Raw genomic sequence first — 22,927 nt, forward strand, 5'->3', positions numbered from 1 at the left:
TATTTAAAAATATAGTCTTGCTTTTACAATAACAAAAAAGAAGACATTCAAATTGCTCCTTTGATCTGAAAATACATGTTTAAAAAAATAGGAATATTAAATTAAATTATTTTAACTAGTTTTCTTTTATACAGAATGCTAAATTATTAAAGGGTGAAAATATCAAAATTATAGTTTCGGTACATTTTTTTGGTAACTGTAAGATTATTTCAGAAGGAACAAGAAGAGCATTTAATTTAAATATACAGAACGCAAAATAAAAAAGGACTATCCTAAATAACTTTTCATCTAATGATAATGAAAAATTGAATTTTTAAGAAATTTTACTTTTAATGATCGAAAATTATTACTAGTCAAACAAATTTTGAAATGTAGAGTATACAATTTTTTACATCTATTTAAAGAATACAGTTTTACATAACAAAATACAAAATTTGAGCAAAATCGGTCGAATAGTTCTTCAGAAAATATTTTAAAAAAGTCGTATTTTTAAAATTTGATTTCTCAGGAACTATTGGAACGATTGAGTAAAAATTTCGTATTTTTCTATGGGAACGAATGGTAATGGTTTTTGGTAAACAAATATTGTAGACTGTAAAATGAATTAAAAAAAAAATATATGTAAACATGGAGAGCATTTAATATAAACGTACTGTACGTGAAATAAAAAAAGACCACCCGAAATAACTTTTGATCTAATAATAATGAGAAATTGAATTTCAAAAAAGTCGTAGTTTTTAACGATCGAATAATATTAATAGTCAAAAAAATTTCGAAATGAAAGGCATACAATTTTTATATAGATTTGAAGAATGCAATTTTACTTAACATAAAAACAAAATATGATTGATATTGTTCGAATTGTTCTCAGGAACTATTCGAACGATTGAACTCAAACTTCTCATTTTCTTCTCATTTTCTCAATTTTTAACTCATTATCATGCAACTGTATCTAGATTTAATTAACTTATACAGGGCCGTGATTAGGGGTGGCTAAACTGGCCAACTGCCAGCACCGCTAAAATTTAAAATTTAAGGCCACCAAAAATAGTTTTTTTTTTTTTAAATTTTTCTTCACATCTGCTAAATGTACAGTGCTGACGTAAAATATCTTCATTGGTAGACGGATCATGGGTTAGAATCCCATTGCCGTCAAGCTAACCGTGAGAGGTTTTCATAATTTTTCTCTCTATGTAAAGCAGATAATGGTTAATTCCATCAAAAAGTTCTTCCCGTAGGCAAATTTCTCCCAATACGTGATCCAGGAGATTCCTTGTCTTCTGGATTGATTCAAAATTACAAGACTACGGAGTTGAACATTAGTAGTCGTAAACCCAAAAATTGGGAAGGCTGTTAAACCACGGTTATAAATAAAGTAAATCTTGGATATATTTTTACTATTCCTTGGATATATAATTCATACGAGTTATTATAATTTATTTTCCTGAATGTGAATTTCATTCCAGTTAATGTTCGTTTATATCAGGAGCATGATGTTTAAAATAACTTGGAACTTTTCGCCAACTTTAAACTTTTATGTCACAGAAATTAATTGTATTAAAAATTTCAACTATTACCGTTTTGTGAGTATAAGAGGAGGGAAATCTCTAAGAACTGTGAAGAATGTCCAGAGAAATAATATGATTTAAAAATATTTAATTAAAAAAATCATTGATTTGAATCACGTGAATTTTTTTAAATCGCAGATTTATCTAAAAATATTTTATATACCGTTCTCCATTAACTAATATATTATACTTAAGGCTGTGATAATGAACCATTGATGTCAAATCTCATTGATAATATATGATTCATAGAATCAAGAAATAAGTTAATAAATTAAGAAACAAAATATCTCTTTTTTAAGAGCTTAAATTTAGATAATGCTACTTTAAATTATAGTTTTTTATTGTTCATTTCATTTCACTTTTTTTTAATGTACTCATTGTGGTATGAAAAATAATTTGCTGCTTTATTGTCAGTAAATATATTTTAATTATACCCATTTAATTTCATACACATTTAATTTCATACACATTTAATTGCAATACTAGTAATTTTAAAACTTATTTAATATCTACTTGTAAATAAGGAATAAAGACTTGTTCTTCCAAGAATAATTTATTTTTAAAAATGTTTTCTGATCTAAATTAATTTACTATTCATTTGACAAGTTGGTTTTCTATCTTTGCAATTTATTAATGTTTTGAGTCTGATAAAAAAAATAATAAGGGAGTTTATTAATTCATTTATTAGTTTGCAATATTTAAATAATAATATTAATCTTTTTATTATTAGCTGTATTAAGAATTTTAGAAACAGTATTATTGCTAAATAGTATCAAGTATTATTTATACATTTTGTCAGATCGTTAAACGTGAAACAATTTATTAAAATCTGAATCTGATTGAAATAAATCTGATAAAAATTCTAAAAAATCCTAGTTTTATTATATACTTTGTCAACCAGAACATGATTTTTATTAACTATGATGTAGTTATTGTCGTCGTCCATTAAGGCAGAGGGGGTACTATTGTTCTTGTTTTTCCAGTTGCACCATCTGTGTTCAAGAATTCGACTTCTGACACACCCATACGTCACACCCGTTCATAGGGCGGACCCATTCATACATCCATTCATTCGTCCACTGATGATCGTAATTTTTACCTGAACCACCAGACAACGATTAATCTCAAATTCAATACCCCCAGAGGTATTGATTTGTTACGGGAACATGGAGGACTTTGTGACTCAACAGATTTAACGTGCACCAGTCACCATTTACTACACGGTGAGTCTTTTTCCGACTGGATTCAAAGTCCCGTTCACCCATACGTGAGTCCAGCAACTTGCCAATCAGGCTATCCTGGCCTTTAACCATGATAAAATGCCTTAATGTTTCGCCTTGGACCGCGGAAACCCTAAGCACGTGTATGTAGTAGACAACTAAGTTTCCAGCTTTTTTCATTTAAATGTTATAGGAGAGCGGGAAAATTTCGTTTTCTCTTCATTTTCATTTATACTTTTTTCCTAGCCGTTGGAAGCTAATTTTCGTGCATTAGTTAGTGTAATTGCACTTTATCGAACTCGATTGGATAACCTGAACAAAAGTAATTGGTCCTTAAGATCCAAATTTCCATTTTTAAACTTGGCACGCCAATCACGAGCGGTTCTCTCAACCATGACATCCTCTCCATTCAGAGCATAAATGTCACGAGCAGCTAATGCGACATTGATTAAAAATAAAAAAAATAATAAGGCTCAAAAGTTCTCGATTGCTGACTCTATTGTTAGCTTGAATTTCCATTTTAATGATCTGAACACAAATCAACTAAAATAGAAAAATAAATCATGCATTTCGGTAGAGCAAATCATCCGCTTTCAAATTATCTAAAACGTTTTGCAAAAAACCATTTATTATTAAAATTTAAAAATAAATAAATAAATAAAACGGCAGGAGCTTAGTTGCAAACACACATAAAAGTAGTGGGGATCAAAATCTTTTTAACTTAAAATTATAAAGATAAAAAAATGATTAGAAAAGGATAAAATTTACACTTACTTTGTTAAACTAAAATATTTCGGAATATCTTCAAAAGTTGGCAGATATATTTTGGCAGCTAATTATAATATAATATTTTTTAAATGATTATTCTAACTTTCACATTGAATTTTCATATTTTCAATTTTGTTCTGAAACTATGTTATCTTAAAAAATTTATCTTTACAACTTTCGTTTTATATTTAAAAAAATGCTCGTATACCTAATGGAAATGGTGTATGGGCGTGGCAATTATTAGAAAAGATAACCAAATACCCGCTGTCGAGTAGTTATGAATAAAAATATGGCTTCCAGTCTAAATAAAATTTTTGACTTGTCGAACGAATTTTAAAATTTTATTTTATTTTTAAAACATAACTCTGAAATCATCCGTTACTGAATTCAAAAATGTTCGTACACTGTAAAAAATTCCAGATCAAATTGAGGTAAAAAGTACCGATGCCGGTACTTTTTCACAGCAAAATCCATTTTTACAGAAACATGCTACGGAACAAAAAATTTCATATGCCGAAATATTAACATTAATAATTTTCGTAAAATCAAAGAATCTCTCTAATTAAATAAATATTACGGCATAATATATTACGGTAAAATGGATTTTACGAATGATACACCCAAAGTGCCAGTACTTTTCACCCCAATTTAATCTGGATTTTTTTCAGCGTAACGGTGTCTAAAAATGCGATTGATATATGTTTGGTTATTTTACTTCAGTTTCATAAAGTAACCAATGTATGTATGTTGTCGTAGGCCATTAAGACAAGGAGTGCGATTGTTCTTGTTTTCCAGTGGCGCCTTCTATGGCCAAGAATTTGACTTCTGCCACACGTATACGTCACCCCCGTTTATAAGACATATCCATTCATACATCCATTCATTCATCATTCATCCATAGGTCATAAGTTTGACCTGAGCCAGAGAACGATCAATCTCCAATTTAGTGCCCCAGAGGCACAAATTGTTATGGGAGCATGGGGGACTTTGTGACCCGACAAGTTTAAAGTGCACCAGTCGCCATTTACTACACAGGGAATCTTCAGCCATCTGGATTCGAGCTTCTATTCTCACGAACGTGAGTCCAGCGCCCTACCTACTAGGCTATCCCGACCCGTGTAAATGATTCAAAAGTTTATATAAAAATCCACCTTGTTCCAGTTCTCTCGTGCTGAAGTTTTTAAAATGTTGGCAAAATTAGACATAATGAGAGCTTTCATTATTAATTGTCTACTGGTCTATAAAAATTTTGAAAAAAGCGTAATAATTGGCAGTTTTGATTAAGGTTTTATTAGTCTTGGGGAAACAGTTTTTATTCATGTAGAACAGTGTTTTCCAAACTTATAACTTTTGTGTACCCTTTCTAAATTTTTCGTAACGCTGTGCACCACTAATAAAAAAATGAATGTATTTTTTTTTAAAAATATTTTTATTTTTATTTTTTTGGTACAAAGTTTTATTATTAAGTCTATTTGCATCAGTGAGAAGGATGATTGTTTTTGCTGTGATAAAAAAATTGCACAAAAGTTTAAAATCACAACTAGCTGTTGACACCTCTAATTATTAACTGTGAACTCAGCAGAAAATAGCCAATATAAAAATTCGTAATCACAAATTTTCATGGCTAGCTTTGTTTTTAAACAAAATTTTCGTTTGTTGTAAGATATTAAGATAGCCCCGGCAATTTTGTCAATTTAGCCAACATTTTAAAATCGTCACCATGAAAGAGCTGGAACAAAGTGGCGTTATATATGAACTTTTAAATCATTTGTATGTAGTGGTGTGGAAAAAACGTTTAAACGAATAAAAAATAATTCAATGAAACATTAACTTAGCTACCACTAGAATAAATTTTTACAAAAAGCGTAGAAAGTTGGCATCCCTGTACGCATTTGAGTATCATATGATACAGGAAAACCATTTTCATATTTTCCCTTTCGAAACGGTTTAAGTTTTGTGAGGAACTTCATGTAATACGAATTGTGAAACAATTTTTTGATTTTTTCATTGAAAAACCTGTAACGTCTTATAATTGTATATTACAGGGAAAAAAAACGGTTTTTCTATTTTTACAGTTCTGAAAAATATGCTGAATTTAAAAAATAGTAATAAATATTCTATATAATGCAAATTTCATGAAAAATTTTACAATTTATTTCTCAATAAAAGGCAAGTATTATTCAAAAAATATCAGTTTTATAAATTATAATATATGAAAGCAATTTTCCTACTCTTCATGTTCCAAAAAGTAAATTTTCTTTTGTAAAGATTTGTTTCTTATATCAAAAACTATTTATATATTGCAATAAATAAAAATTTAATATTTAATTTATTTTGCTTATGTTTATACATTACCAAGAACTGCATATTCGTAAAACAAATATATATATTGCTCATTTTGACACTTCTCGAAACAAATTGCTAAAAAGCGTTATTCCTATAAATTCCATTCGCGGAAAAATAAACCCTACAACTAAAAAAGATACCCCTCTATATTACATTTAAAAGAAAAATGACATTCTAAATGTCATTTTGATCACTTTTTCGTCCACCCCAAAGATAAATTCACCAAGAAAGCTGTTATCAGTAACTGAGAGTGAAAAATACCGAATTGAACTTTACACTTAATTTAAAATTCGAACGGTGATGCGACGACATTCTTAAAAATCATCGCTCCCCGTGTTGCTACCACTTTTTTAAGCTACCAAAGGAGCATTCCCTAATAATTATTTAAGCCGAAAATCCGGATGTTTCCTTCTTTTCCTGACAACTTTAAAATTCCCCCTCAATTTCTCCAGGGAGTTAAGGAAAGAATCCTTACTCCAGGATACTCTAGAATACCGACTACAAGAATTAAAAGAAATAGCAATGAAAGAAACAGATATTATTTCCCTATTCTCTTTACGGCCAGTTGTAAGGAATTTAAATGGAAGGTAATGATTTTTACTTTATTCATCTTCGAGCAAAAGGTAATTGTCAAAAGGGGGCGCTCGCGTCGGGGGCAGAGGGTAGACCAGCGCTAGTAGTAATCGACCGGCGGCATTCCAAGGGCTAAAGCGTCAGTTGCTAGTGTTGGGTTATCCAAGTTCTTGTTAGAAAAGTTTCAGCGCATCAGGCGGAAAAACGATTGCAGGTTTCCCCACTTTTGTTGCTTGTGTGTCGCTTGGAGACGATTTTCACCTGATTTGAACTTGAAATTGATTGAGATGACCAAAGGTAACTTTCACTTATTTTATTTAAAATATGCGTATAAGTTTTGACCCACGTTATATTATTTTGGGGGATTGCAGCGGTTGTATTAAATTTTTAAACGTGGTTTTGTTTGGACTTGGAAAATCACGTTGTGCTTTGACAGAAAAAGTTTTCAGAACCTGATGCTTATTTTCCAGTTTAAACTTTCTTTGATTTTAAAAATTTTTTAATTAGCTTTCGCGAAATTATCTAAAATGTAATTTGTAGGACGAGATTTCAATATTATTGTTCCATTTTTAATGCAGTTTTTAAAGCGATTTAATAAAGCTTTTTTTTATATCTAATTTTCGAGTTATTTATATAAAAAACTGAATAATTACTAATTAAAAAATTTTATTTGAATAAATTATTATATTAATGTTTTATTTAGATAAAATGCAGTGTTATTGTTTTAGTTGAAAAATCACAACACTAAAAAACTTTATTTTTTAAAAATTAAATTTATCAATATTAAAGACTAAATTTATAAAGAATAAACTAAATACTAATGTTACATTTAAATGAAATATTTACATTATTATATTTGAATAGAACGCAATATTACTATTTAATTTAGATAAAATACAACATTATGTTTTACTTTAATTAAATATAACAATAAGGAATTTTCATTTCATTTTTTAATATAGCTTATTTCGTAAATACAAATAACTTACAAAACGCGTGCCGTTTTAAAATAGCTGCAATCATTTCGATTTCAAGTGCATTTCTTTAATTGTCTAATAATACTTTTGAGAATTCTTTAAGAATTTTTTTGCAGAATTATGTTCAATTTTCTTGATTAACTAATTTTGTAATAAAATTTAACCGTTACGATATTATTTTTGGAATCACTGAAATTGTATAGTATTTTTGGCGTGCTTTTGTTTAAACTTTACTCACGCTGTGTATTTTAAGAAATAGTTTATTTGAATAGAATGTAGAACTTACATGAATAGAAATAGTTTTATTTGAATAGAATACAACATTAAAAGAATTTTTATTTCATTTTTAAAAATAGTTCATTTAATAAATATAAATAATTTACAGGACGTACGCCGTTTAAAATATTTCGATTTTAAGTACATTTACTTTTAATGTTTGAAAACAAAACTTTTTGAGAAAAGAGAGTAAAAAATTTTATGCTTAATCATTTTCAGTTTCTATTGGATTTTAATATTTCTTTAATGAGTTTTGATCGTCGTGATGTTATTTTTATAAATTGCAGCGATTGTGTAAAAACTTCAGAGATAGTTTTGTTAGAACTAGAATCACGTAAGAAAATGCGTTCATAACTAAAAGATTATTTTTCAATTGAACTACTCTTCACGACTTTTAAATAATATTTTATCGATTGTTTCATTTAGTTTTATGAAACTTATAGAAAATGTGAACTATACGCGATCTGAATTTAAACTTTCTATTTATAATTCAATGTTTAAAAATTTTTTAACTGCAATTAAGAATACTTCATTTTGCTTTTTTGTTAGGTTTTAAAGCTAGTGAACGTGCTATTTACTTTACGAGCTTAATTTATAAGCCGGAAACATAGAGCAATGTTTCATTTGTAGACAGTATATTGCTTTGTTATTTATCAATTAGTTTCGTTTTCAATAATATTTATTTTTGTGTTAAAAAACAATGTTTTTCAAGAAAACGTGAAAGTTATTTTCTACTCAATTTCTTAACAAGATTTTTCTCTTTCTTCAAAAAATTCCGATTAATTCATTCAAATTGTCAGAAAGAAAAGTCAGCTTTCGTTAATTTTGCTCAAACAAGTTAATTTTTGATGCAGCATGCAATTTTTTGATAAAATGGAAATTTATTTTTCAAATTTTAACATAACTGAAATTTTACGCTAATTTTTAATTATTTTTTTAAAACTAGCTTCATTAAATTTTCTTTATTTAATGAACAACAACGAACGTCACTTTTTGAAACTAGTCTAACTTTTGAAATTAGAAAACCCAATTTTTTTTCTTTTGTTTCCTAAAGTTGCCCAATATCGAATATTTAATAAGCTAAATTTATTTAAATATATAAGGGTGTGTTACTCTGTTGTTCTGGTTACCGGTTTTGAAGAACAATAGCTGATATTTTTGTTCTCCCGCATATATATGAATCTTTCTGAAAGTAAAGAGCATGGGGTAGTGTAATGATAAGCCATGTTTTTGTAGAAAAACGCCAAAAAAAAATATTGTGTATTTTGTTAGCAGATGAAATTTTATTATGTACCTATCTCGAAACAATACTAAAGAAAGGTATGACGCGAAAGTATCATTTTTGAAAAGTGTGGCTTATCACTATATTGCCCGAGCCCTTCAATCATACTATTTCATATCAATTTCCGAATTCAACTTTCATTTTACAATTGTTTTTATCATTGCATTTTATTGTTGTTTTGTCTGAGGTGATTTATATGAAAAACTCTATTAGTATGTATTTGTTCATAATAATTACCATAACATTTTTGATTCGGTAAAATAGCTTTTTAAGCTAAAAACGCAAAACTAGTTTTTTTGCTATATTTTCTAAAAGTACGTTAATTTTAATAAAATGTTTCTATAATTAATTCCGCTACTTCGCTTACTCTTTGAAAAATGATTTTCAGAAATGGAAATAAAATGTAAATTGAAACAAAACAATTATAGACAAATATATCGTATGTTCTGTCGAAGCTTAATCTCACCAACGTATGATCATCATGCATTTGTATATATGCTTAATTAGTTAATTTCTAGCGGTAGTTAAAATCAATTTTAATTAAATTTATATATCGAAGAATGAAATAGAAGAGCATTTAGTATCGCTTTAAATATAAAAATAAACTCTTCCGAAGAATCTAAATAAATTGGCTGCTAGACTGAAAAAAAAGAAAGTATGATTAAAACTACCAGAGTATGGTAAAATTTACCTTGCTTCTGTCTTCTTTGGTAATAATTTTGGTAATACAATGTATTTTTATAATTTGTATGTATTTTTATAATTGTTATAAAATTAGGTAAATGTAGTAAAATTTGATAACTTCATCATGCTACCTTAGAGCATGGTATAAATTTACTTTTCAGTTTTGTATTTTTACTAAATGTGTGGTAATAAGTATAGTATAATTTTAAAAACCAGAATCAGCGTAAATCGTTACCATATGAACGAAAAAACTACCAAATGAATTGTTTAAATGCGGTACATTTAGGCTTTTATTACCAGAATTATTGTTGTTGCAGTTTGTTTTTTTTAACCAGAAATGTCATTACTAGTACGGTAATTTTACCAGAATTTTTTTTCTCCTTGTATAAATGTTGTTAAACAGTTTACAGTGCTAGTGAGTCATCAAAATTTACATCGTGTCTTCATTCAAATAGGGTCTAATGCCTGATATTATGCCAAGTTTTAAAATGTATTAAACAAAAGACAAGGACTAGCTTTCATTTCCTTGTCTCGGAAGTAAAAGAATGTTTACCCGCCAACGTTTCCAGCTTTTATCAGGAGACATTCCTCTAATTCTTAAAGAAGTTACAAAATCCATTCCTCAACTTAAGATTTAAAATGATTCTGCCCACCGTAATATTAATATAATTCAGACACATTTTCAAAAACCTAATAAGCAGGTTAAGTTTTTAAGTGACAGCCAAATTTCAAAAACATTCGCTTACTTATTTTACTGCTACAGTGCAGAGCAAACGCTTATAAACTAGCGCCTCCATACAGTTAATTTATTTTAATTCGTGCTCTAAATTACATCTTTCTCCTAAATGATCCCTTTAGTTAAGTACGTTTAAGTCTTAGTCTTTAGTTAAGTCTCTTTTCGATAGGGAAAATATCGTATTAAAAGCACGCTAGGTGCAAATGAGTAAAGCTTTAATTTTAAGTTATATGATATTTGTTGTTATTAAAGTGCACAAAATTTAAATGATAAATTTATCTATAATTTATGATATTATTTATCTATAATTTATGATATTATTTATGTATAATTTGCTATGATACCACAGTGCTAACGAAAAATATCCTTAGTGGTAAACGGATCACGGGTTAAAATTCACCTTCCCGTCAGGCTAACCGTGAGAGATTATCCTGTTTTTTTTTCTCTACGTGTAACGTGAACCACGTGTAACGTTCCAGCTACGTGTAACGTTCCAGCAAAATGTCCTCCACGAGGGAAAATTTCTCCCAATACTTGATCCTGGAGTTCCCTTGTCTTCTGGTCCGAGTTCAAAATTGCAGGGCTGCGGAGTTTGACATTGATAGTTGTAAACTCAAAATTGGATCGATTGTTCAACAGCAGTTATAAAGTAAAAATAAAATACATAATATTTGAAAACATAATATTTAAGATTCATGTTTCTTAACGAAAAGAAAATCTCATTTATAGTATATTTATAGTATATTATTAGATTATTATTAGAGAGTTGAATTATTTTTTTTAAAAAAATGAGAACTAGCAAAATTTCACTAGTTTTATTTATAATGAAACGTTTTTGACTTTCCTGCAATCTCATATATTATTACTTAAGAGTTAATCCAAAAGTCCTGCTTGAATTGCATTTTATAAAATATTAAAGATATTAATTTTATTATTCTTTGAATATATGAACGTGCTTCAGCTTTCCTAAGACGATTATATCCACTGATAGTTTCAGCACTTCACGTGATCTTTTCAAGAAATATTATAACAAGAAAGTTTTATTTTTGAAAGAAAGATTTAACTAAGTATATAATATAGTACATTTTCACTTTTCGTAACTTATCGTGATATTATAACTTTTACGAAAACTTTCATTATTATTATTTTTTTAAAAAGTAAAGATTATTAAGGCTTCGCTAGTTTTATTATTAAGCCAATATTTTTGCGTTGTTTGACTTTTCTGTAAGCTTTGAATATGTTCATTTATGTAGCGAATTAAAAGTTAAACGTTATTCAAAACTGTATTTTGTTTATAATATAATCTCTTGTGATAACAAATACATTTAGTTTGATTATCAATAGGGAAAATCTCAGAGACACATATTGCTAAGGCAACAAAATTGTTAAAATAAAAAAGCTTAAATATGTTTTGTGAAAAATAATTTCAGATAGTTAAATTGATATCTCATATAATATTAATTGATTTTTTTATATCGTTATTAAAAATATAATTTTATTGGAAAAAATAAAATTATTTCAGGTAGATTTCTTGATATATTTAATATAATAGCAATTACATTTTGTAGTTTTATTATTTGAGGAGTATTTATTTGAACGAGTTTTTTTTTAAACAATTGAACGTCTTAAAATAATATAGTGAGCCAGATTTTTAAATTGTTGGTAGGGAGCTTTCTTAAAAAATTTTAAAAAAAGAGTGGTTTAAAAAAACGTTCCCCATGCAGGCGATAAGTTGTTTCTTAAAATTCTGCGATTTTATAGAAGAAATTCCAAAAAATTGTCCAGTACCTATCTGGAAATAATATAAATGACCAGTTTGATGAAATGATTTCTGAGATTCTAATTTTGCATACAATTCAAAGTATAACTAAATAGTTTTATTTTGAACAAAGTAATGGTGAATTAAATAAATCAAACAATTGTAACTCCGCCCACAAATAAACTGCTAAAGAAATACTTTGATTACCAGTTTTATCTTTTTACCCTGATTGATATGGTTTTATGCTGGCACGTATTTGTGACAGTCGGCGCGAAAGGGTTGAAGTTCAACTCCGTAGCCTTGTAATTTTGAACATATCCAGAAGACTAGGAAACTCTTGGATCAAGTTTTGGGAGAAATTTGCTTTTGTGGAGGACTTTTTGATGAAGCTAACTCTCATTTGCGTTACATCATTACATTGCGTTACATCATTAGCCAGAGAACGATCAATCTCCAATTCAGTACCCCCCGGGGTTTGATTTGTTATGGGAGAGGACATTATGACTCGACAGAATTAACGTGCGTCAGTCAACATTTACTACACGGGGAGTCTTCGATCTGCGGGGATCGAACCCACGACCTCTTAAACATGAGCCCAGTGCCCTACCAACCAGGCAATCCCGGCCATTGTTTTTTGGGTTGGGCTCAAAAGTACTAGGCTAAAGAGGTAATACATTGATAGCCGGTATCCCAAATATGCGTTGGCTGTACAGCGCCGATTATAAAATACTTTTAACAAAATATAAAAAATGAAAAAAAAATTTTTTAATTAATGATATGATTTTTTCTATAAAGTATAGTATTAACTTAAAATAACACTTTAATTGGTATATAATATTCGAATAAACTCTGAAGTGTTCCTTTCTGTGTAGATCCTATTACGAGAATAAGTTACCCTTTATCTATTGGCGTATAGTATTCCCCTGTGATAACTGAAACTGCCCTGTAAAGCTGTAATCGGAAGTGATTTGTGAGACAGTGGTTTTGCTGTTTGCGTGCGTCATTTTGCCGCCCTCCCTCGACCCCTGTCATCAACAAATGGTTTCCTGCGCAAATTCAACCATGAATATCTTCTTCTTAATACATTGTTTTTCATTTACCTTGATTACAGGAGGAATTGTTCCAATTCGTTTGTTTTTTGGCTTGAATGTCTGCCTGAAGTCAAATGTTTGCCACTTGGTTGAGAAATTCATTCCATTACTCAGCCGTTCTTATTTTTTTACAAATTAAAAGCTTATATAAGTTATGTTTTTTATTTAATGAAATAATTTAATGAAAAAATACCAGTTGGTATTGATAACAGTACTGTTTTTAATTAACTATTTCATTTTTGACTTTATCGTGAATATTTTAAACTGGAAAGATACTATTTGCAATTTTTTTTTAACTCTGCGTTTATTAAATTAGGCTGTCTTATTTTCTTTACTCATCTAAATTTTATTTATTTTTTTAAGTTATCATTTTAATTTTCACTCATTGGAAGCCTTCGAAACTTTTTTAACCTTTACTCAAACGCCAAGGAAGCTTCTAATGTATGTATCTTAGTGAAGTGCACTTTTTATACCACGAACAACCAGCATTTGTATTTAGATGAGAGGAGGACCAACCATAAAACATAAACATCCATGTCTATTCTTAAATACAGGCATAACTATCTTTGAAGACTGATATTTTGAGACATAAGACATAAACATTCATGTCTATTCTTGAATTCAGGCATAACTATCTTTGAAGACTGACATTTTGAGACCATAAAACATAAACATTCATGTCTATTTTCGAATTTAGGCATAACTATTTTTGAAGACTGACATTCTGAGACCATAAAACATAAACATTCATGTCTATTCTTGAATTCAGGCATAACTATCTTTGAAAACTGACATTTTGAGAGCCACAGACCAGCATTTATGTTACACCAGAAGAAAATCATGAAACATTTTCGACAATAGATAAATAGAAGTAGTGGTGGTACAGGGGATAGAGCGTTCGCCTTCCAATAAGATGAACCGGGTTCGAACGCCAACGATGGCTAGTCGATACACCTACACCCGGCTCGCACCGACCACAGTGCTGAAGTAAAATACCCTCAGTGGTAGACGGAGCGTCCCCTTACCGTCAGGCTAACCGTTGGAGGTTTCGTGGTTTTACGTAAATTCGGGTTATTTCCATCGAAATGTCCTGATTGATGGTAAATTTCGCACAATTACGTATCCAGGAGTTCCCTTGACTTTTAGATTGGGTTCAAAATTACAAGGCTTAACAAATTGAACATTAGTAGTCGTAAATCCTAAAATTGGGTCGACTGTTCAACGACGGTTATAAAATTAAATAAATAAAATATATTTTTAAACTGAATACGGAAAATATTGTCAGCAATGTTGAATATATGAATGTACTTAATATAAATTTCAAATCAAGATATCATTAGGACAGATGCCATAACTGTCATTTTGTCACAATGTCCAGCTCTGGACGTCTGAGCTGTGTCATCTCAAAAATATTATAGTACATTTGTACTGAGTACGTAATAAATAGATTTAAGTTATATTTATTTTGTTTTGCTGTGATTATGGCTTAAATTAAATAACATATATGTATATTTCTCGCTGTTTTTTGTATTGAAAGAGTATTTACTTTATAGTTTCTTTAGATATAATGGAGAAAGTAATTTTAATTTATATTTTTTATGTGACAATCAATCGAAAAAATTTTCTAAAAATGAAAAATAGGGCTCTATTGTATGCGCTACGTTAGCTTTACAGCAATGGTGAGGTAAATTGCTATGAATGTTTATAGTTTTCGTAAACGTGAAATAATAGCAGTAAATAACCACTGCATTTTTTTCATTTATTTATTTTGTTTTGTTTTGAGTGTTTACCTTATTCTAAACCTCTATTTTTCTACTCTCAAACGAAATATGTTTGATTTTCGATTTATTTTCTTCTAGTTTTACAGTTGCAATCATAATATATTTAATTATTAGAAATAAAATTGCTACCTTAAGTTCCACAAATGCTTATTTTAACAATAATCTAAAATCAGTTAGAATAATATTCTTTATTTATATTTATTATTTTATATTTATTATTTAATCTTTATTTTTAGAAATTATTATCTAATATTCACTATTTTGTTCATGTTTTCACCGTCAATATTTGATAATGAATTTCAATTGACTCCAAAAATATCAAGTAACGAAAATATTATAATTTTGTTTGATATAAAGTTAAATTTTATTACCTTAATGAACAATGTAGGATGTATTTTTTACTGCTTTAATAGAAAAGCAGATCAAAAATAACGTATTTTCCTCTTAGGGCATAATGCTTAAATCCTATATTAACTTTATCGAAATATAATACTTTTATAAATATTTAGTTATTAAAAACAAAATCAATGCCTTCACTTCTGTAAATACCCTTATCAAGCAACTTAAATATAAAATGTTAAAGAACGCATAAATTTCTTAGAAAATTTATATACGCGAAAGTTATATTTAACAAATTTATTTTTGATAGTTTTATGAGAATAAATATTTTTAATCACTAGTTGCATTTTCTGATTTTGATTATTTAAATAGTTAACTCGCTTTTAGTATTGTACTTACTTAAAACTGTTCGGAGGTATTAAATATCTTAACAATAATCTTAAAATCGAATTATTTTTTAAAAAAGGTAAAATTATTTGTAAATATTAAACAAAAACAAAAAAAAAATTTCAAATAAAACGATTAAATATTTGATCAAAAAGGTAGCTATTAAAAAATACTTAACACTTTTTATAATTGATTCTATGAACAAAGATTTGTTGTTTGCTAATGAAACAATGATATAGTTGATCAAAAAGATATTTAGTAAAAAAATTATAGTTAATTCTTCATGCATTATAGTTAATTCTTCAATTTTGCTGCGCCTATAAAAAATTTCGGATCAGATTACGATAAAAAAGAATGTCTACACTCAGGGGCCCGGTACTTTTTACCAGAACATGCTACAGAACAAATAATCCGATATACCGTAATTTCTACAGAAATAATTGCTGTAAAATCACTGAATCACTCTAATATAAAATAAATATTACTATAAAAATTACAGTATAGTATTTTACTGTAAGATTGGGTTTTACGGATTATGCACCAAATATACCGGTACTTTATGTCGCAATTTGTTCCGGAATTTTTTAAAGTGTAAATACTAATGCAGTTCTAAAATATTTAATCAAAAGGGAAAATATTTAAAGCTATGCAAACGCTCTGTTTTATTGCTTCTACGAACAAAAATGACTTTGTTCGTAGAAGCAATGTATGAAGCGATAAAATATTTGATGAAAATGTTTACTTTCTCAAAAATCTACAATTCAAATATCTAGATACTTTGTATAACTGATTCTAAAGAGGAAATATTATTATTATTTTGTCGTTTACTATTAAAGGGATAAACTATGTAATCAAAACTTTTGATGTTAAAAGAAAAATTGTTGTATATTTAATTCTGGAAATAACAATTTTGTTTACTAATTAAGCGATAGGATTTTTAATTAAAAAAGTAAATATTTGTAATATGTCTAAGCTTTGTATAACTGATTGTTTGAAGAAAATTGTGGAAACAATCATTTACAAATGAAGGGATAAAATATTTGACCAAAAAGGTAGATATTAAAAAAATATGTAAATGCTTAGTATAATTGATTATACAAAGAAAACTAATGCTATTTCTGTTGTTTACTAATAGAGAAATAAATCGTGGTATGTATTCATAATATCATTAATTACATTCTTTATACAAGATCGCCAAATCGTGATTAGACTGTATATTCTCACGGAAAAAAAATATAAAGCCATTATTTCAATTTTTTTTCATAACGCGAAGATATTTTGTCTCTTTTTTATAATAGAAAAAAGTTCTTTTCTATTATGCAGCATCATATTTCTTGTCCTTTGACCGGCTTTAGTTGCGGACGAGGGTGATAACTGACCTCTACACTTCATTTTCCTTGTCTATGAGGCTTGTTGAATATCATAAGCTCTCCCCTGTAAGAAAAAAAAAAGTTGCGTTTAAAAGACAACAGAAACCGGTTTGTCCCAGTGAAAAATCCAGCATATTTAAGGGGAACTTATGAAACGTTTCAAAGAAAAATAAACCCCACCAAGTTTGGTGAAATTATAAGGCGAAAAACATGACTTTCTTTCAACGAAAAGAAAGAATAAAGTGGTAATTTTCTCAACTTGAATTCACTATTGCACGTGGCGTTAAAATCTTTTCAAAACTTGAAATGTTTGAGTGGCGATTAAAATGGAAAGATCTGCACATTTTGGCGAGATTATATGCAACTTGCAATTATACAACAATAAACCTTTATGAGGAGTTTCTACTGAAGAGGAAAGCTCAGAATGTAGCTTCCCAACCGTGATGCTTTTAAGGGGTCTTTCCTGACCCTGGTAATTAATTACTTCGCTGTCCAAGAAGAAGTAAGTGTTAACATCAGTATTAAGTTCAAGTTTCCATTAAGGCGGGTATAGAACGTCCAAAAGCATCTTAACTACTTCTTGAAAGGACTAGCTGTTCTCTGATATTTAAAGTCTATCCGAACATTTTTGAGAAATACTGAGAATTTAATACCATTTAATCCTTTACCTAAATATTAATAGCACGTTTATTAGCGTTCATTTTTTTTCATGCTATAAATGCTGAATGATTAATAAAAGTATATTTTCAAGGAAAGTTGAAACACTTTCTTTCATTTAATCCTACTTTAATATGGTTAAATATTCAAGGAACTAATTCTTAGTTGAGTTTGAATTATTAGCCTTTTCAATAATCACTATAGATAATTTTCAAAGCGCCTGTACGGAGGAAAAAATTATTTTAAGATTACCGTACTATTTGGTAGTGAAATTTCTAATAAAAAAAAAACATAATTCTAATTAATAAAACTAAAATTTACGGTATTTAAACTATTCCTTTGGTAATTTTTCCGTTCATACTCGTATGGTAACTGTTTTTCGGAAATTCTGGCTTTCTAAAATATATCTCTTATTACCACACATTTAGTAAAAAATATAAAACTGAAGAGTAAATTTAACCGAATAATTGGTTTATGAGTCATGCTCTGAGATAATATGATAAAATTAGCTTATTTTACCACATTTACCAAACTTTATCACTTATTTACTTGTGATTTATAACTGTTGTAAATTTGTAGCAGTTATGCCTAACTGCTTCTGACAGTAATGCTAACTGATGTGCCTATCTTCAGCCTGCGTCCTCTTTATTTTTAATGAAATGGCGCAAAACGTCAATATCTAGAAGAGCCACAGTTTCGTATCGCGTGAAATGAAGATTTTGCGATTAACATGCTATTTTCATAGCTGTGAGTTTACAACAGTTAGTCATGATTGTTAAGTTTAGCATAGATCTTTAGATCCTTCGATGCTCATTCTGAAAATGTCGCAGAACGTCAATATGGAGAAAATCTACAGTTTAGCATCGCATGAAATGAAGTTTTTTGCTCATAACATACTATTTTCATAATAGTGAGTTTACAACAGTTAGTCATGATTGCTAAGTTTAGCACAGATCTTTAGCTCCTTCTATATTCATTCTGAAAACGGCACAAACCGTCAATATGAAGCAAAGACACATTTTTGAGAAAATGAAAAGCGCTTGTGGTATAATTTTTTAATATTTAAAAATGTACTATCCTCAGTGGTAAACAGATCATTGGTTAGTCTTCTTGCCGTCTGGCTAACCGTTGGAAGTTTTCACGGTTTTCCTCTTCATTTAACACAAATGTGTTCTAGTTCCATTAAAAAGTCATTCGTGAAGAGAAATTTCTCCCAATACTTTATCCAGAAGTTCCCGTATCCTCTGGATTGGGTTCAACTCTACGGAGTTGAGCATTGGTAGTCGTAAACTCAAAAATTGGGTCGGCTATTCAACACCGGTTATGAAATAAAATATAATGCTGAATTATCTAGGCTCATAAAATCATGCAGAAAATGAGAATAAGACATTGATATTTTTCATTTAGGTGGAATAATGTCACTAAATTGGCAATTTGTATAAGGATTTAATAACATTTAAAATATTTAAGTTATTTGCCCGTTCTAAACCCCAAATAATTCTTCACGGCGAGATGGTATATATAAGTTTTAAATTACAGCTTTTCTACAAGTGTAAGGCACTTAAACTGTTTTTTTTCCCCTTAGACTTCGAAATGCACCCTTAAACGCGCCTCTAACGATCTGTTAATTTTATCGCGTAATCTGAGCTAGATCCAAAATAAAAAGCCCACATGCGAATTATATTGTAAAATCGTTCACTCCTTTTATTAAGTTTGTTCTAGAAATATCAGTATTTATATAACTCTTCGTTTAACAAGTTATAGTTTATCCGAAACTTCGATGAAGTAAACTTTAATCTCTGTTTCTCATTTTACAAGTTCATAATAACTAATTTCATCTAAGCTGCGAAATTCGCTAATTTCCAGTTGCACCGCTGAGAATTTAAATAGCCACGTTTACCATTACATTTTCATAATTCTATGTATGGTGCAGATTTATAATTCTGTTTAAAAGTGACTTTCAGAATTGTTAAACAAAATTTCAGTTAACTTTTCCAAAAACAATCGTATGTTTATTTTACTTTCAATCTTTGAAATTCATTCATTTTGTTGCAAAATAATTCATAAAGAGTGCCTTAATTTTCTCAAAAGTTGCTATTATTCGATAGCAGTACATTCATAAAGCGTTTCTTGTAATTTTACATAAGCTCCAGCTACCAAGGAGAATTTTTTAGCAATTTAGTTTTTTTAAATTGTTTTTTTTTTAACAGAATATTTGAAATAATATTAAATCATCGTAGTTTATTAATCTACGCTTTAACACCGACCCTTGCAAGAATTCTACGTTTCCATAAATAAAATCAGTTTTGATAACATTATTATAAACTACAAAGAATGGGATAATTAATTTTTTCATGTGCTGTGTCATTTGTTTGATATTTCTTTCTACTATGTACTGCTGAAATCTCATAAAGACACTTCCCTGAAAATGAAAGCGAAGAAAGAGTGCATGTGGATCAGATTTCCGAATTTATTAGTTGACGAGATAAAATCTCCTTATTCTGGAGAACACTGAAAAAAGAGAGCTTACCAGCTTTCAACGTTTTCTTATCAACTTTATTGTTTCAAAAATACTATTGCATTTCTTCTTTATTCATGTAAAGCTTTTTTTCATGTGTCGCTGTTTACTATAAAGTGCCTACGTCACATTTTAGAAAACTTTGTTTTCTTTGTGACAATGCTATGTTTAAAATGTGTTGTCGGAAAAAACCTCCAGATATAGACAGAGTGATTTAAATTTTATTCCAGTTGATCTAACCGCATAGTTTTTCGTGATTTTCATCGTCATATAACGCAAAAGCGGGATAGTAAAGGTTACGTTTTTTTTCTCCAGAAGCCGTGTATTTGATTTTGTTGTTCGCTTGTTTTATCAATAGTTTAATCTGCATTTTTTAAGCAAAATTTTTTTATATTTCAGTATGCTTTTACTCTCATCCAGCACTGCAAAAAATTGTGAATATTTAAACATTAAATGGTGAATATTTTGGCAAATTCGTTTCAATTTTCTCTGGAACAAACATTTTTCCCAAAGAATGCACGAAACTTGTCTCATTAAATTATTTTTTGTTGCAAAAGTAGAAAATGACTTATTTTAATTACGTTTTCATCATTAGGGAATTATTTATTGTACATTAAAAAATTTCTAATTAAAATCCAAGCAAAGTAAATTTATTACTTAAATTAGAATGGATCTTATATTAAATTAAAATATATCTTTTTTTACAAAATTTACAAACTTCTAAATTAAAATTATTATTTAAAAATTATCTTCAGATCTTCAAAAATAATTTTCTCAATATTTAATAAATAAAAAAAAATTTCGATGAAATATATGTGAATGCAAATTTTGTCTACACTGAAGACAGCAGCTTTCAGAAAAAAAATACGTCGCATATTTACAAGCTTTGGATTCAAGCCAAACGCAATTTTTTTCCCGCTTGTTAGCAGCACAAAAGATGATTCATAAGAAGTAAACATTTATTCAAAAATATGACAGAAAAAGTATTAAAAAAAAAAAGACAGTTTTGGCAGTGCCCAAACGGTAGCTAAAAAGCCATATCATCATCTACAATAGCCGACTTTGAAGTGTTCGAATGTTTTATCCAAACCTTCTTACTTTTTCACTAAGTGAACTCAAGTATAATTCACTCTCTATGAAACTTGTTAACGATTTCAATCGTATGTTATCTTTTACAGAAGAAACACTACCACTTTCATCTTAGTCACTTCTAAGGACAATTAAATAAACGAATCTGTTTTTTCAGTTCTCGTTCAGGGACCGGAACAGGGGAATAAGAACAATGACTCCTTTCAAAACCGAGGAGTCTTCTTAATGTAGCTGAGTCGTCAACTGTTTAAATTTATCATTTCTTGCACGAAAAGAGTTTTTTTTCGTTCTCTTTACTGACTCAGACCGCGGGGCTTCATTACTGCACCCCACCTGCCTGTATTAATCTTCCAGACTTAAGAACTGTAACAACACACACGTTTAAACGAATTTAATGAGTTATAAGAGACCTTCCTTTATGTCCCCATAAACTCCGAATACTTGTGAATCTTCCCATCAACGTCTTAAAAGGGAAAGAAAGAAATGTTCCATCTTTTCATTAGAATGGGTTAACATCGAGCTCCCTTTTACCAACCCCCTATCTCCCCTATTTTCATTTCACTGCGAATCTTCGAATCCGAATTCTTGTCGGAAATGGTACTTGCAAAGAATTCATCTCTATTCAGGGATTAATCTGTGATCAGCGTTCTTTTCTTTACCTTGTCAAAAGACTTTTAATTTTGCGCTTATTCACGCATGAAATAATCTAATAGCTATCGTCTGCCCCTAAAAGGTAGATTCGAAGGAATCCGTTTCCGAATATTTTCCTCATTAGGGGGCATCGGAATGAAAGGAAATAAACGAAGTTAACGGGGAGCATGTCACCCCCGATGACAGCTTTAACAAGGCCAATAATGAACAAGGCCCAGAATCGAAAAAGAGTTAATTACTTTTGATTCCTCCCACCTTGCTGCACATAGGGTGGAATACAGCAATTAAAAAGACCTGGAATGTTCAATGCCTCGGATTTAATAAGTACTGTGCTAAGATTTCTGGATTTCCTTTTGACAATCGGAGATTTTTCCTAGTGGCTCAGGTGGAACCGTTTTGCCTGGGCCCGTCTGATTGAGTAGGTTGTTGCAGAGAACAACTTGCAGGGGAGAGGAGAGTTACGTTTGACAAGATGGATGTGTCACTGGGGCGTGTCCGTTACCTACCACCGGGGGCATCAAGTGTAAAAGAAGGAGACGCGAAAAAGTATTTCCTCCCCAGAATCATATTTCAAGTACCTCGCAATTAGTCTGGTGTCCCTTTCCTATTCCAGTTTTTATATACCCGAGCGACTTCACAACAGGGGTGCTTTTTCACTTTTAATTCAGTTGGAAAGGTGCTATTTTCAATGAAATTTCGCATCCTTTTTTCGAATATATGACCGTATAATTGGAAGGGTGTGTTGAATGCGGTACTTTCTTTTTATGTAAAGGTATTTTATTTTTACTAATATGGTCATTTACGTGGACAAAAAAGGAGAAAAATATAAGCAAATCAGTTTTGAAATGTGTCTAT

General features: G+C 29.4%; 1 protein-coding gene across 2 annotated transcripts in view; it reads left to right on the forward strand.

Annotated features, from left to right (window-relative positions):
* The first annotated feature begins 6,581 nt into the window (after window positions 1-6,581).
* LOC107440894 (latrophilin Cirl) overlaps window positions 6,582-22,927 on the forward strand; it is a 175,575-nt gene continuing 159,229 nt past the window's right edge. Inside the window, exon 1 of one of the 2 annotated variants that reach the window (XM_071188379.2) lies at window positions 6,582-6,772. The gene's annotated coding sequence lies outside the window, so the exon portion shown is untranslated. The remainder of the gene's footprint in view (window positions 6,773-22,927) is intronic. The other variant, XM_071188381.2, reaches the window with a different exon arrangement.

The sequence above is a fragment of the Parasteatoda tepidariorum genome, chromosome 12 (genome assembly GCF_982258835.1).
Source record: "Parasteatoda tepidariorum strain Cologne lab strain chromosome 12, Ptep-v5.0, whole genome shotgun sequence".
NCBI lineage: Eukaryota > Metazoa > Arthropoda > Arachnida > Araneae > Theridiidae > Parasteatoda > Parasteatoda tepidariorum.